Source organism: Diabrotica undecimpunctata, chromosome 6 (genome assembly GCF_040954645.1).
Source record: "Diabrotica undecimpunctata isolate CICGRU chromosome 6, icDiaUnde3, whole genome shotgun sequence".
NCBI classification, from domain to species: Eukaryota; Metazoa; Arthropoda; class Insecta; order Coleoptera; family Chrysomelidae; genus Diabrotica; species Diabrotica undecimpunctata.
In genome coordinates this window covers 110410851-110427060 of record NC_092808.1, presented here as the reverse complement: position 1 = coordinate 110427060, position 16210 = coordinate 110410851, and positions in this window count along the sequence as shown.

The window sequence follows — 16210 nt, the reverse complement described above, 5'->3', positions numbered from 1 at the left end:
TGGTAACAGACATACTAACACTCACACAAATATGTATATATTACATACATACATACATATATATGTTATGTATATAATATAGGCACCTCTAAACTGAACATTTGCTTCAGAGAACTAACGAACACAGAGAACCGACACTCCTTTGAAATTGCGTGGGCAAGCCGCCAATGAGTGCCAATGACAGGAGTACTTCAGATCTCGAAGACATTTTAGAAGCTGGGAGATACTGTACAATTTTGCTGTATGGCCTTGCCAATGACACCCAATGAACAAAATGAATAAGGTCGAAGATTATTCATCATTACTTGAACAAATGCGATACGAATCGTTTATTAAAGCCACAACTAAAAATAGTGCAGTTAAATTATCATCTCTTGTACCAACTGTAAGTGCCCTGAATGAGCATATCAAAAGAGTTTATTTACAAACTCAGATATGGCTTGGAAACAAAGAGATTGATATAACGGATTGGGGATGGTTCAAGAGGGATGATATTTTACAACCAATAAAAGTTCACCTGCACCAGAAGAACTATTGAAACTGATTTTTTGCAATTGCAAAAAGGGTTGTGGCTCAGCGTGTGGCTGTCGTACACTAGGTCTATTCTGCAATGCTACGTGTGGAACATGCTCTGGCGACAATTGTCAAAACTGTCCTGCAATAGACGAAGAGGTGGAGTTGGAACACGACGAGAATGACGCTTCAGACAATGAATAATTTGATATATTGTAAATAATTTTTATTTTTGTAAATATATTTTGTATACTTTCTAATGTAAAGTATTTTCATGCATAATTTTTTACAATAAAAACAGCATGAGTATACTTAATTTTTTTATTTAGACATTTACCAAAGGGGAATTTGTTTCGTGAGCATAGAGGTGGTTTTTAAGGGTTGAAAATAAGCAACCAATCAAAAAATATTTTATTGATAAGAAAGGAATTTTTGAATATAAATGTACATTAAAAACTTTTGAAGTTTTTTAAAAAGATTTTTTTATATATTTTGACATAGGGGGTAGTTTTTAAGGGTTGAAGTGTTGCAATCAACCAAAATTATTTTATATAAGCAGAGAATTACATTGTAGATGATATAAATGCACTACAAAAGCGTTTGAACCTGTTAAACGATTTTTTACAATTATTTTTATTAAAAGGGGTGGTTTTAGAGATTATTTAAGGGTTGAGAATGTACACAATATCCATTAATATAATTGACAATATTTCAATTACCTAATTTAACACGATTTAAATCCATAAAATGCTTTAATATAAATTTTTTTCATTATTTTCAATAAGGGGAGATTTCACCCCTTAAAAATAAAAAGCTCACCTATCGTATATATAACTTTTGAAGAGGGAGTTAAGATAAGTCTAGTTCCAAATTATTAGCAAAATCGATTTAGTTATAAAAAATTTAGAGGACCTCTTTTCCTCCACAGTGACTGGAGTATAACTTCCACTTTTAATGAACACTTATAATAATGACTTTTGATATTTTCAAAAAATAAGAAAATTTACTTTTGAGCAGAATTAATATTTTTTACTCACCTTGTATACGACAGATTTTTTCTAAAATTGATAACAAAAAATTTTTTTAATGGTTTCAACTTTCTGACATATAGGTATTACTAAGATCTAGACCTATTCAGTTTAACGCTGTAGAACAAAATAAATAGACTAGATAGGGGTTAATAAGCTCTGTTTTTTGTATTTTGACATGTGGTGGAAAAGTAAAAAATAGAACATTTTGTTTTTTCATTCATGTGTAATTTTTAAACTAATTTTCTTATTTACTTGCATAAGAATATGATATAAATACTGAAATACGAGCTTTTATTTGATTAACATTTAAAAATAAACTGTTATGAAATGTCATCATTTCGGCATAATTTACTTCGTAACATTGAGAAGAAGCGGTCAGTTCAGAGATGATAACACGAGATACGACACACTGTGCTCTCCCTTAAATGTCTTTGTATCGTCCGAATACGACAAGATTAAAGCACCATCAGTCGAAAATAAGAAAACCTCATCGTTATCTAACGCCCGCAGGCTACCAACTTTGGCAGTGAATCTTCTCACTTGTCTTATTACAACAACTCAACTCGCCCAATACTGAGTGTACCCGGAGTCCCGTAATGCTATGTTAGTGCGTACTTGGCACGTTATGCCGTATGATTAGACAGATTTATGCGCGGATTTCCGGCATTATGTCAAAGGAAGCGCTTGGAGGCCCGCTTTATGAAAGTCGTTTTGTCTTTAATGAGATTTTCCCTTGTCAGCAATTACAATAATTTCCTACTTATTACATAATTTACATATGTTCGCTCTGGGTAGATGACGCAAATTCGCCCGCTGCTATTTTCTACCCGTGGTAGTTACATTTCCATTAAACTACTATCTTGTTGCAAGCAAGTTATTTCTCCTAATCTAAGGTACAAAACTTAGTTTGGAAATACTTGAAGTAAAATGCGCAGTTAAAAAAATCAAGTAGTTAATATATTTTGACAAATAAAACGGGCTTTCAAATTTAGAAAATAGTAACAAACTTAGTATTGCACCACAAACAAGCTAAGAATATACAACACGTTAACGGCAGTCAAAGTCCGAAAATTGAATTTTTTAAGTTTTTTTTGGGTTGTGATTGAAAATGATTCCCTGAAATCTTCTCTTTACAACGATACATAACAAATTATAGTAGAAAATATCCATGGTTACCACTACCCAATATTTGATTTTTGAGCGTCTGTCTGCACTCAACTTTTGGCAGTTTTGGTGACGGATTCGGATTTCGCGCATTAAATGCTTTGATATAGTTCGGATATAGTACGTCCAATCTATCTTTTCCCGTGCATGAAATTATTCCCGAATTTTTATACTAGGTCTCTTTATTACTCACAGAAACTAGTATTGCAAAATTAAACCGATTGTCCATAGAAATCACAATTAGTTAAACAAGGATCAACAATATGGCATGTTCCCTGATACCTTGTTTACTGTAAATTTTGACGTTTATAATTTTCATTGACAGTGACATTAGCTCACTTGTCGTGTATATTTATTTATTTAAAATTATTTTTTTTGGTTTTTTAAATTATTTAACTTGTAGCAAAGAATAAATAACAATCAGAATGCCCACCCTCAGATGCTGCCTCTGAAGTTTGTCAGTACGCGATCGCCATATTTTAAACGGAAACATATACTCGAATTGAGAAATTTGTAACAAGTTACGACAGAACTGTAATTTACATTTTTATAGATTAATAATTTAGTACATTTGAAATAATTTAATCTATTCTTCAACTAAAAGTACGAATAAAATAATGCATAGTATGACTATAGTTGCCGTAAATAAATTAAACCGGGTTAATTTTTCTATGCATACCAGATAAAATATCATTGAACAGCACTGGTTTCGTTTAAAACATGGCTGATTCCGTCTGCGTGAACGAGATGCGCGTACTTATTTTTTCAAGCAGAGTGGGCATTCTGATTGTTTATTATTCTGTGCTTTTAGTCTTTGAGTATGTCATTAAAATTATATATTTTCAAGGATAATTATTGTTAGAACGACTAACTGTTGCTCTCTTAATTTGTCTCTTATAGTTCCGTCGAACAAAAACTTATTTGTATATTTTCGAGATTACCTATTATTATTATTTTTAAGATATTCCTGGAAAAACGCTAAATTCCCAAGCGCAGTAACTTGTGTTAAATTTATATGAATATTTTAATTTAAAAAGAAGTAATTGAGGATCGTTGGAGTCTCTTACATCTGTTTAAGAGGTAAAATATCAAATGCATGTTTGTTAATCAGTTACTATTAAATAATAATTTTTTAAGAGACTTGCCGCTGCTTTAAAAATATCACGGCGGACAATATCCTCGATAAAAAAAAAGAAAACAATCCCGTCCTTTCAAAACCAGGCAAAAATAGACGTCGTCTTAAAAGTAAGACGACTGATATGCGCGAGGCATCAAAGATGGCAGTACGGAATAGGTTGTATAATATGTACCAACAGAGTAATTGATTTCTTCAGTGTAAATTTTATGATAAACAACAACCTGGGTAGGTACTGATACTAGGTACATTTCATGAAATTTTTTATCTACTTATTTTTGGCTATAAAATAATGAATTCTTTTTTTTTTTCAGAGAAGCATGTTACTCTGCGGAGTTTGACCTGTCAATTAAGGGATAAAGAAGTTTGGATATTGGAAAATCATCGCTTAGTACATTGTTAAAAGACATCGGATTTAAATTCAAAAAGGATGAAAATCGACGAGCATTAATTGAGCAAACTAGTATTGCTGCTCTAAGAGCCAGATTCCTTCGTAAATATATGGAAAATCTTAAAAGTGTATTTACAAGAGAAGTTGTTTTTTAGATGAAACTTGGATTTACTCCAAAGGAAATAAAACAAATTTTTGGCAAGACAATAGTGCCAAAAGTGTCCGAAAACAAGGAGGTTATAATAGTAAACGTTATGTAATTGTTCACGCTGGTTCACTCAAAGTTTTTGTTTTTTATTGTTTTGTTTAAAATCTAACGTAACTGATTATCATGGAGAAATGAACAACGAATTTTTTACTGTGGATAAGAACACAAGTACTACCTAATTCAGAAGAGCCATCATTGGTTGTAATGGATAATGCTTCTTACCACAATGTCCTTTTGAATAAACAACCTTCAACTACTTCAAATTATTAGTTGGTTGATAACAAATAATATTACATATAACCCACAGTTTTCTAAAGCTGAATTGCTATAAATAGCCAAAAATAACAGAAAAGAAAATATATATGTAATTGACGAGTTGCTTCTAGAATATGGTCATCATGTGTTATCACTGTGAATTTAAGGCAATAGAATTAATTTGGGCAAATTGTAAGTCGTATTACAATAAGTATATTAGTAAAGATGGGCATGGGCATTCTGATATTGCTGTTTGAAATATGTGGAATAAGGCACTGGAACAATGTAATGCAGATATTTGGGAGAAATGTGTCAGACATTTAAATGAAATTTAAAAAAAATGATATATCCGAGACAAGAGTATGGTAAATGTTGACATTCAACCAATTATAATAAATCCTGGTGATAGCTTAGATTCAGACCGTGACGAGAATTTCTATTTCGGTTGGCATTCGGTTGACAGTTTATTGTTATATAGTTACCCAATCTTTAATTTCAGTCTTGTTTAAAGACATGTTTGGTACTTTCTCTAAGAATATGCTATGGTGTGGAGCGCTATCTATTATAATTATTAGGGATGGTTCAGACAAATTTTTTAATAGTTGATTTTCAAATCACGATAAAAAATTTGCGTTTTTAATTTTTTATGGTAGTCCATTATAGCCGATTTAGAGAAAAATATAGCCTGTGCACCCTTAATAAAGTCATTTTCATTACCAGCATGAAGAATAATGTATCTACAAAAAAAATATTTCAACACCTTCATGTTTTCAATATGATTACGGTTATATATTATGGTGAATATAAATATATCACGGTTTTCCATCAGTTTGAATAGATTTTACACATATTTTATTCTCATCTTGCCATAAGCGACATATAGATCTACAGATCAAGTTTCACCTTTAAAAACAAACTTGTACAGTTCGTCATGTTTATATTTTTTATATAATCTCAAAGATTCTGCTCTCTTCACAGCAATATGAGATTGTTCCATCAGTCCTCGCCTTGTTAGTTAAAATTAAATCCTCAATAGTGAAAAAGAATAAACACTTCAATTAAAAAAAAAGTGTGTGTGTGTACTTAGTACGCACGTAAGAAGTTATACTTCTATTATATGGGATATATAAGGCAACACCCATCCAAATCATAACCGCGTTCAACACTGCTGCTATGTAACAATAGAATAAAATTGCTACAAAATTAATTATTATTTTAGCAGATTGTACAAGTAGTATTAAGATTACTTTTTAATCTTTTTTTTTATCATATTTTTATTAATCTTATTCCCGACGAATACTAATCCAAATACACAAAAATTATAATAAATAATATATTTATATTTTCATCGTTCTTGGCGTGTGCCTGAAATAAGCTACTACGGAATTTTTAATATTCTACGAATTACGCATCTGATACACAGATGCGTAATTCAATTGTGCGAGTCACGTTCGTCATGGTAAAGTGCGATGAGAAGGGAATGAAGAGACCACTCACGTCTCCCAGTATTGTAGCAATAACACCGATGCGTTTGGCCGATACGGTGTCGGTGATAAGTTCGGCCTCTTTACGAATACAGATAGCTGGCAGTGACGTGTTTTTTTTAACATGTTACCCTGATCTGTGCAAGTTTGAAGTAGCTGATGTAATAGTTTTTATAAGTAAACAGTTTTTAATTAATTAATAGTTTGAGCTTTTACTGTGTGGAATTCCATTACATAAAATAATACTCTCGACACCTTAAAAATTCCAGTTTATTATAAATTAACTCTCTCTCTTCCGATACCCATTGCAATAATGACTTGTGGCATTGTTCTTGAATGAGCTGGCTAATAGGTTTATAATTGTAGCAATTACCATTGATATTTTATGTTGTTTTAGTCGATTTTAGTCAGTCATTGTTGGAATTTGTTCCGAACAGTTTTACTTATTATTTTTTGTTGTGAATAACTAATTGTTCTATTTAATAAAAAAAATGCCGGAAAAAACGATAACAGGAGAAATGCGACAATGTGTAGTTCATTTCTTGGAGTATTTTAAAAAAGAAAAAGAAAACAACGGACCTTTGCTTTCGTTATCATCGGTACATGAACGAGTAGCGGACGCTTTGAAAATCAGTCTTCGCACAGTGACAAGAATAAAGAGTGAATACAAGACAGGGGCAGCTCTTACTACACGAGGAGAGTCACGTAATGTACAAAAAAAAGATTAATGATGTCAGCGATACTATAAAAGGAGAGATTAGAAATGTACTGTATGGCATGAAAGCAAAAGGAGAGCACGTTACAATTAAAGTTCTAAATACACAATTAAGAAACAAGCATCTCTATGACGGTTCTGATATAAGTTTGTGGCGTCTTATGAAAAATTGTGGGTTTTCATACAAACTAGAAAATAGTAGACGAGTGCTATGTGAGAAACCATGTATTCTCTCCAAACGACTGTATTTTTTGAGGCATTATATGAGAAAATTTTTAAGTCCAAGCCCACTTCAGTTCGTTGTTTTAGATGAAACATGGATATTCCTAAAAGGAACATATAAACGTACTTGTCAAGATGACTGTGTGAAAAGCATCAGAAAAACAGGTAAACGCTTTGTTGTTTTACATGCCGGAAGTAGGTGAGGATTTGTTAAAGATGCTGGATTACTGTTTTCTACGAAATCGAAGAGTGCAGACTATCATGATTCTATGGATAAAGAGTCTTTTAAAAAGTGGGTCTCCGAAAAGCTGATACCAATGTTGGAGGAACCATCTCTAATTATTATGGATAATGCCTCATACCATAGCTCTTTAATAGAAAAATTACCGAATGCCAGTTGGAAAAAATCGGACTTACAAGAATGGTTACGAGCGAAAAAAATAATTTTTGACGACGATTCGGGCAAGACAGAGCTATTGAGTCTTTGTCGCCAGAATAAACCACAAAATACCAGGTACGTTATAGACGAGCTACTCCAAGAACATGGGCATCAGGTTTTGAGATTGCCTCCATATCACTGTCAATATAATCCGATTGAGTTGGTCTGGGGCATTTCTAAACAATACTATGATCGTCATATTGGAGAACATGGACGTGGAGATGAAACAGTGAAAAAAGTTTGGGGCGATGCCTTAGCTGAGGCAACACCTGCAGTGTGGGCGAGTTGTGTTAACCATACTGAAAAATTAATTCAGGACGGCTGGGCAAAAATGGTCACATATGATGAAAATAAAAATAGGATTATCATTGATTTGGCGGAAGATTCCAATGATGAAGACAGTTCCAGTAAAGACGCTGATTGATTACCTAATTAATCAAGGTCAGTACGTTGTAACAGTTCAGAATTCGCTACAGTGCTTAAAACTTAAAAAATCTGTATCATTTTTTAATTAAAGTGGGTTAAATATTTAACACTTTTTTGGGTATATTTCAAAATCCTTTTAAAATGTACTTTTCGTTATATCCTGTCCTATTGTACTGCAAGCTAGAAAAATACTTCTTCGCAATTTATACGTATATTCCATTATTAGAAATTTAATGAAAAATAATTTATAATTTTCTTTTATAACTATTATTTCGTTTGACATGCTACATTTTGCTCCGCCACTGAAGGAGGTAAACGCATCGAGCTTAGACAAGGAAAGACAGATGAAACAACTTATTGCAAGTGTTTTTACACGCACACGCCAAGAACGATAAAAACGATTTTACTAAATTTAACTTTATAAAATACATCCACCGGGATAATAGTCATTTCGTAATTAATACATTGACAGTAGTAGGTATCAACGATAATTATCTACAGATCGACGTACGTTTCATTTAATATTTTGATTTAACTTGTTTGAAAATCAATCATGACTCACGGGAAAAGATAGAGTAGACGTATTATATAGTGCTATTTATATGTGTATCTGTGATTTTTGTTGTTGTGGTATGTTGGCTATACTTCAGCTGTCTCTATTAATCTAAAGTGTGTTGTCTGTATTAGCCATTAGCTTCTGTGTTTATAAGCAAAACATTGTCAAGTTCGTTAGTTATTTGCTAATTGTTCTATTCTATTAAGTTTCCTGTTGAAAGGCTATAGCCTTTCTCAGCTTAGTCTACAAACTTTTGAAAGCAAATCTAGACCTTGTTCTACTCAGCTGTCTAGCTCAACGGTAAAACTGCAAAGTAATTTATCTTACTATGAACTGACAAAATACACTTGGCAGTATGATATCTTTAGTATTGATATATTTGTAACGTTGTTAAACGAAATAGTGGTATGTAAGTTTTGTCACTGCAAATTAAAACTAAGTAAAAAGTCTATAGTGAGGTTAGTGAGTGAATTCAAAGTCTCATGTACAATTAATATTTAAATTAAAGGTTAAAGTAAATTTATTGACGTTTCAATTTCCACTTCGGAAATCTTTCTCAAAATAAAAACATTAGTAAATTAAACAATTTTTTTTGAACATTTCCGAAGTGGAAATTGAAACGTCAATAAAGTGTCATGGCCGACTGTACAACACCGTGTAAGACCCTTCTCCTTTCGGATTTGGGTCCCTTAGTGTTGGGCATCACCCTTCCCGATGCAGCCGCACTATTCCCAGCCTTCTGGACTACCTCCCGCACGTGCTCCCTCCATTTTTAATTTTGATGCAATGTCACTTCTAGGTACTTTACTTGTTTCTTTGGTGCTAGACATGCCTATGCTCATTGTAATTCCACACTTTGCCTGTTCCTTTTCCCCTTCAGAATGATGGGTTTGGTTTTCTCTGCCGCAAGTTTCAGTCCGTGCTGCGTTATTAGTACAGCGAGCTTATCTGCGAATGCGAAGGGGGTTGTACCCTCTCCGTATTCACAGTGCATAACTCCGTAATATGCCAGATTCCATAGCGTCGGGCCCAAGACAGATCCCTGGGAAACACAGGCCGTCACGTCCACGATCGGGCCCTTTTCCACCATAATCCTTCTCTCGGACAGATAATCCGCTACCACATTCATCAGATAACCAGGAATTCTCTCCTCTCCTCTCTCCTCCATTGCCTTCATTCCCTCGTTTCACTGCAGCGTATTGAATGTTTTTTAAAAATCAAATAACAGCAAGTCTGCCCAGCGATGTTTATACCCTCTGTTACGCAATGCTTCGAGTACACTCATGTTTATATCAATCGTGTTTTTCTCTCTACAAAAAACCAAATTGCCTCCGAGATAAACCACCTGGCCTTTTAATCATGTCGTCTATGCGTACTCTCAGCACCCTTTCATACAACTTACTGATGCATGGAAGAAGACAGATGGGGCGATACTTTTCCCTATTCTTGGGGAGCAGTATTAACCCCGATGTTTTTTAAGGCTCAGGAAAGGTTTGTGCTTCCAGCAGTGTATTCCTGTGTTCCAGAAGCCACCCAGGCTCCGCGCGTCCTAGACCCTTCACCGCCTCAGGTGGTATCTTATACAATCCAGGGGACCTACGCGTCTTGCGAGAACCCAATGGCTCGACAAGTGCATCCATGGTAAGGAGTACAGCCCGTTCAGCCCCTTCATCATGGCTCTCTGCCGTTCGGAAAGAGTTCTCGTGTTACCTCAGGTTTCTTGTCCATAGGCATTTCGTAAGGAGGATACGCATGAAACTTCATGACGATCCTGAATGCTTCGATGTCCACATTTCACCAGTATGGCATCCTGTTGACATCTTGGCGACCTATCTTGCTTCCTTCCATCGCTTCTTTAATAACTTTCTCCAGGCTTTCCACCGTCGGTGATTGGCGCTGCATTATGGTCACTCTCCATTTAATCATCTCCTCGTATACTTTCCAGTTTTTCCCATCGCCGCATCTGCCCCCCACCCCCACGTCCCGGACTCACGGACCGCGTTAGTGGTCACTGTTCCGGTTATCGAGAACTCGATGTACCGATGTTTAGTTCTGGCAAAACCTTACAGCCTCTTGCTTTTGCCGCTATTCCTTGTGTCGCCATGGTCACGTCGATGTACGTACCAACCCTTTGTCGCCAACTTCTTAACTTTCGAGAGTTCCATGTTGATCTGTACACTTCTGGATATCATGCACACAGACTTCCTTAGTGCCTCTTCTTCCTTATTTTCCTCCACTTCCACGATATAATCGAGCATCCGATTTTTTAAAATGTAGACCTCCCTCTTTATGGATAGCCTTGTATTTGGCACCTTCCTCATGAGTTTCCTGAGTTCCGCTACACTGTCCTGGAAACGCTCCAACTTTGATCTAGCTTTGTAGTTTAGTGACTGTTCCTTTTCCTCCGAACTGGTTGTTTCTGTCATGTTGCTTAGTTTTCTTTTTCTTGACCTTCGTTTTTTCCATTCATCGTCATAGCTGCTTCCTCTGTCTGAGCTGCTTACTTCTTCTTCTTCCTTTCTTTCGTTTTCTTTCCTTAGAATCTCCTTAAAATATTATTTTTTCCGTCCTTCTGCCTGTTTTCTCCTTCCTCTTTCTCTTTTTCTCCTCCCTTTATTTCGTCCTTTCTCTTAGTTTGCTGTTTCTCTCTTTCTTCCCTATCCTTCCCGCTACTTCTGCTTGCGTTTTTTCTATCGCCAATTTCTTCCATTTTTCTTCTCCAGCTTTTCTTCCCTCGAGTTTCATCCCTTTCTTTTACTTCACCATAGTCTGACTCACACAGTTTAATTTATACAGTCTAACTTACTTTTCGTCTCTTATCAAGACGTATTCCCTCTCGTACATTGTATGTGTCACAGTGTCTGAGCGTTCGCAGCATAGACCTAACGCCATCTGCTAAGATATTAACAAATAAAACGTTGTTTACTTCTGACAGATCCGTCAAAGTCATACTAAATAAGTTAATAATAAAATATAAATAAATATAATTTAAATATAAATTTAGATATTATATAAACTAAAAAGAAGCTTAAAAATAAAATGTGTTTGAAAAAAAATTATTAAATAAAAAATATATAAGACATTTCAAAAATCAAAATAACAAATTATGGCCAATTTCGCCATTTTTTATAACGGACTTCGCTTCGTTACATAAATGGACTGTTCGAACTGTGCCGTGACTGTTTAAATATGTAATGAATATAAACATTTAACTTTTTTATGTGTTTTTGATAAACAGGTTGGTATATTTACGTTTTTTAATTTTTTTTTAATATTGTACTTCACGCATAATATATTATGACTTGATAAGAACATAAAGAAAACCGTTTGAGAGCTCTTATAGAAGAGTCGGAACAAAATGATATAGCAGAGATTGAATACTGATCTGATTCTGAAGTAAATGCTACCCAGTTAACGGTCACAATTCGGATTCAGAAACATCAGCAGCTTCTGACGACAAAGAATATGTTTTAGATGCAAATACTTTGTAGAAAGAACGGGACTACAAAATAGAGAACTAAAAGGAAAACTAGAAATATTTATACACAAAGACTTCTTCATTTAGAGCATCCTCATAATACTTTGGAAGCCCTTCAAAAGAAGTCAATTAGTTCATGGAATTAGATACTCAAGGAGGGTATTAACCATCTGATCACAAGCGATCCCAGGCACATCCAATAGTGTGCTGACCACCGATGTGCATTAATACAATAATAAATTGACTTAACCTTGTAAGTTGTTTTAATCATATTAAAATTCATATCTTTCGTTTATTTTGCTACTCTAAATAATTGTATAAAATGTTTTAAGCAACTGCAGCCTTCAGTTTGTAATTATGTTAGTTATATTGGAATTTTAAAATTTCCAAAAATTTCCGGATATTTATCTTGGATTTTTTTATTAGACATATTTTAGAACCGGTACAGTAAATAATATACAGCAACAATCAATCAGTGGATTCATTTCTCTTATATCTTAAGATGTCTGAATAAATGTCAAATTCGAGAATAAAAACTAACATGGCAAACTGAAAATCAACAATTTCACTCTTCTATGTATTACTTTTATCGAATTCAAGCATCAAATTTCCAATCCGAAGAGTTCATTCGACCAACGTGTATGTATGTAGATGTTCGAAAATGGGGAGTCAAAAGCCGGCATAATTGAGTATTTTTCAAGCTAGCGCGTAAGCCATTCTCTTTTGAATCTGCCGCTGTGATCGGGCCGTTTGGAAACTGCCAATGATGCGGATGAGCTGCCACTTTTTTTGCCGGATTCAAGATTAACCCGATAAAAACCAAATTATTGGATCTGTGTACACAGAACGAATATCTCGACGCCTGCGAATAATTGTTTTCAAATATGGGCTTTCCGACTGATATTGGCAAATCTAATAAATATTTAAGAAGTGGTGTCACTGTATTTTTTTTTACATTAAAACGCCGTAATTGTCGAAATTTTCGTAGTTGTCTACTAGTTGGTTAAGTTTAGAGCTATCATAATTACTCTTAGAAAATTAATAAATATAAATTACACTTTTTTAAAAAAATAAGTAAATTTTTTTATAAGAATAATGCAAGATCAGTAACGAATTCAGCGAAATAAGTTAGTAAGAAATAAAAAAACTGTGACTATGAGCACTCTGTAAGTTAGATCATAGAAATGTGGATGTTGGTCATCATTACAGCAAATTGGTATCTGCCTTCTCTGAATCTTACTAGTAAATAATGTTCATCTCATTTCAATCTTTTAAATTGTTATCAAGGAGCATTTTGTTTTTAAAATCTTTTAATATTTTATTTCATATCACAGGTAAGCGATACCTCCCGCATGTTATTCCTTGGCAAGTAATAATGTCTGAAACTTTTCTATTGGTGTCTGAAGAACAGATATGTCTTATGTTTTAGTCAAAAAAAAATCAGTTTTGATTTTAAAAAATTCCTTCGTTTTCTTTATTAGAAAAGATTTCACTCTTTATAGGGTTTTTGAAAATTCTAATACAAATTTTACAAATAAGACAAATGGATTGACATTGTTGAATGGCATATTTATGTTTCCCTACACGATACGTAATTTTTCATTACCTACAAAAATTTGACTCAAATTAAAACTTCCCAAACTTTAATTAAAAGTTTGAGAAAGTGAACATTAGAGTTAACAAAAAGCAAGTTTTTGGCAAAAATAAATCTTTTTTGGTTAAATATTGAATTTTTAACTGGTAATACTACAACAGCTCGTGCTATGCATTTTAAATAATACAACACTTTTATCTAACAATAAAACATTGAAAACTTTTGTTTTCAACACTTCCACAAAATTTATTTTAGATTATTATCACTATAGCTGTTCTGGCCAGAGTGCCTGTCTCAAGTCTATTTTTGGTATGTGTTTACACTTTATAGTCTTTATACGATGAGGAGGGGAGAATCTTTATCTTATTGTTGGTCATTCAGAATTATGTGTGTATTTTTTAATTTGTTGATTTCCATAGATTCTAATAAAGATATCTTAAGACATTTATTTTTTTTGTGGCTTTTCACTTAGCTATTTAGTCAATTACGTGTTGAGAAATAATGAATGAAAAATTACTAATATTAATATTCTAATATAAATAATACTAAGGAAAATAAAAAAAGTGTATATCTATACTAATAATTATTGCTAGTGCAAAAAGTGTATCTATTCCAGTCAAAAAAACCTCCTAAAATCCTTATCTATGAATCAAAACAAAAAGAGAAAATGATAGAACAAAAAACAAATATCAGGAAAAACAGAGATACTCATTTCTCAAAGACCTTCATTTTGAATGTGAAGAATTTGAAATTCGTCATTAAGAGAATGATTGTGGTCTAGAAGGTAAAGTACGTACGTAGAGTCTGTTTTTCTATTCTTGGAAGCCCTTTTATGTTCTGCTATACATTTATTAAAAGTTCTACCAGTTTGACCGATGTAAGTTTTTGGGCAGTCGCCACATTTAAGTTTGTATACACCGTAATTGCTTTTTCGTTTGGCCCTTGTTGTTCTTAATATATTTGCCTAAGTTGTTGTTGTTTGTTCTAAAAGCTGGTGTTATTCCTTTCTTTTTTATGCATTTTATGATATCTTGCCGTATATGTAATCAAGCAGCAGGTACTGGGTTTTTCTCTGTTGGTAGAAATACTAATTTCAGAGCTTTCTGATAGAGTTTTTGATTTAATTTTTTTCTCGTGTGTTGGTTGTACCCATTGTTTACTGCTATTTGCTTAATGATATTCAGTTATATCGCGAAGTTTTTTTTGACATAGGAATTTTTATTAATCTATGTAACATGATATGGTAGGCAGCCAGTTTACGTTGTGTAGGATAAGATAATGAATTGTGTATAGTCGTGTCAATATGGGTAGGTTTATAAAATACGGAGAACAAAGATCTTTGCTTTTAAGTCTAATAATTTTTAAATCTCGACAATTTATGGATTGATTCTGTTCTGTTTCTATTGTTAATTCAATATAACTATGAAGTGAATTAATAAACGATAATAATCGGTCAAGTTGTCTGTTTGTTCCTGTAAAATATACCAGTACATCGTCTACGTATCTCCACCAATACAAAAACTGTTTGAATATGGGATGTTTTGAAATCTTTGTTTCTAGATGGTTCATAAAAATAACCGATAGCAAATTGACTTGGAGGATTACCCATTTTAACTTATGCACTGTTATTTCTTGCAATAAGAACAATAGAGAATAGAATCAATCCATAAATTTTTTAGATTTAAAAATTATCAGATTTAAAAACAAATATGAGTTCTCTGTATTTCATAAACCTACCCATACTAACACGACTATACACAATTAATCCTACATAACATAAATTTGCTGCCTACAATAGCGTGTTATATAGATTAATAGAAATTCCCATTTAAAAAAAAAAAACTTCGAGATAGTACTGAAAATCATTAAGCAAATAGCAGTAAACAACTCGTACAACGAATACACAATAAATAAAATTTTAAACCAAAGACTACATAAGAAAGCCCCGAAATTAGTATTTCCCCACCAGAGAAAAAACCAAGAACTTTCTGCTTCATTACATGTACAGGTAAGATATCAACAAAAATAGCCAAACACATAAAAAAGAAAGAAATAATACTAGCTTTTAGAACAAACAACAACAGGCAAACATATTAAAAACAACAAGAGCCAAAAAAAGCAATTACACAGCGGTATATACAAACTTAAATGTGGCGACTACTCAAACACTTACATCGGTCAAACTGGTAGAAGTTTTATCAAACGTATAGGAGAACATAATGGGGCTTTTAATAATAGAAAAACAGATTTTACGTACGCACTTCACCTTTTAGACAATAATCATTCTTTTAACGACGAATTTCAAATTCTTCACAATCAATATAAAGGCCTTAAGCTATCTTTATTAGAATCTATGAATCTATGAAAATCAATTAAAAAATAAATACATAATTCTGAATGACCAACTTAAGACAAACAAATTTCTCCTCCTCAACTTGTTCAGTTAAAGACTATAAAGTGTAAACACATATCAAAAATAGATCACTTGAGAAAGCCACAACCCTTTTAGCCAATTTCAAATAATTTCAAAAGGTATAAGTTTTGAATAATACTAAAATATATCGCTATATAATATTTGTTTAGTAATTTATCAATAGGG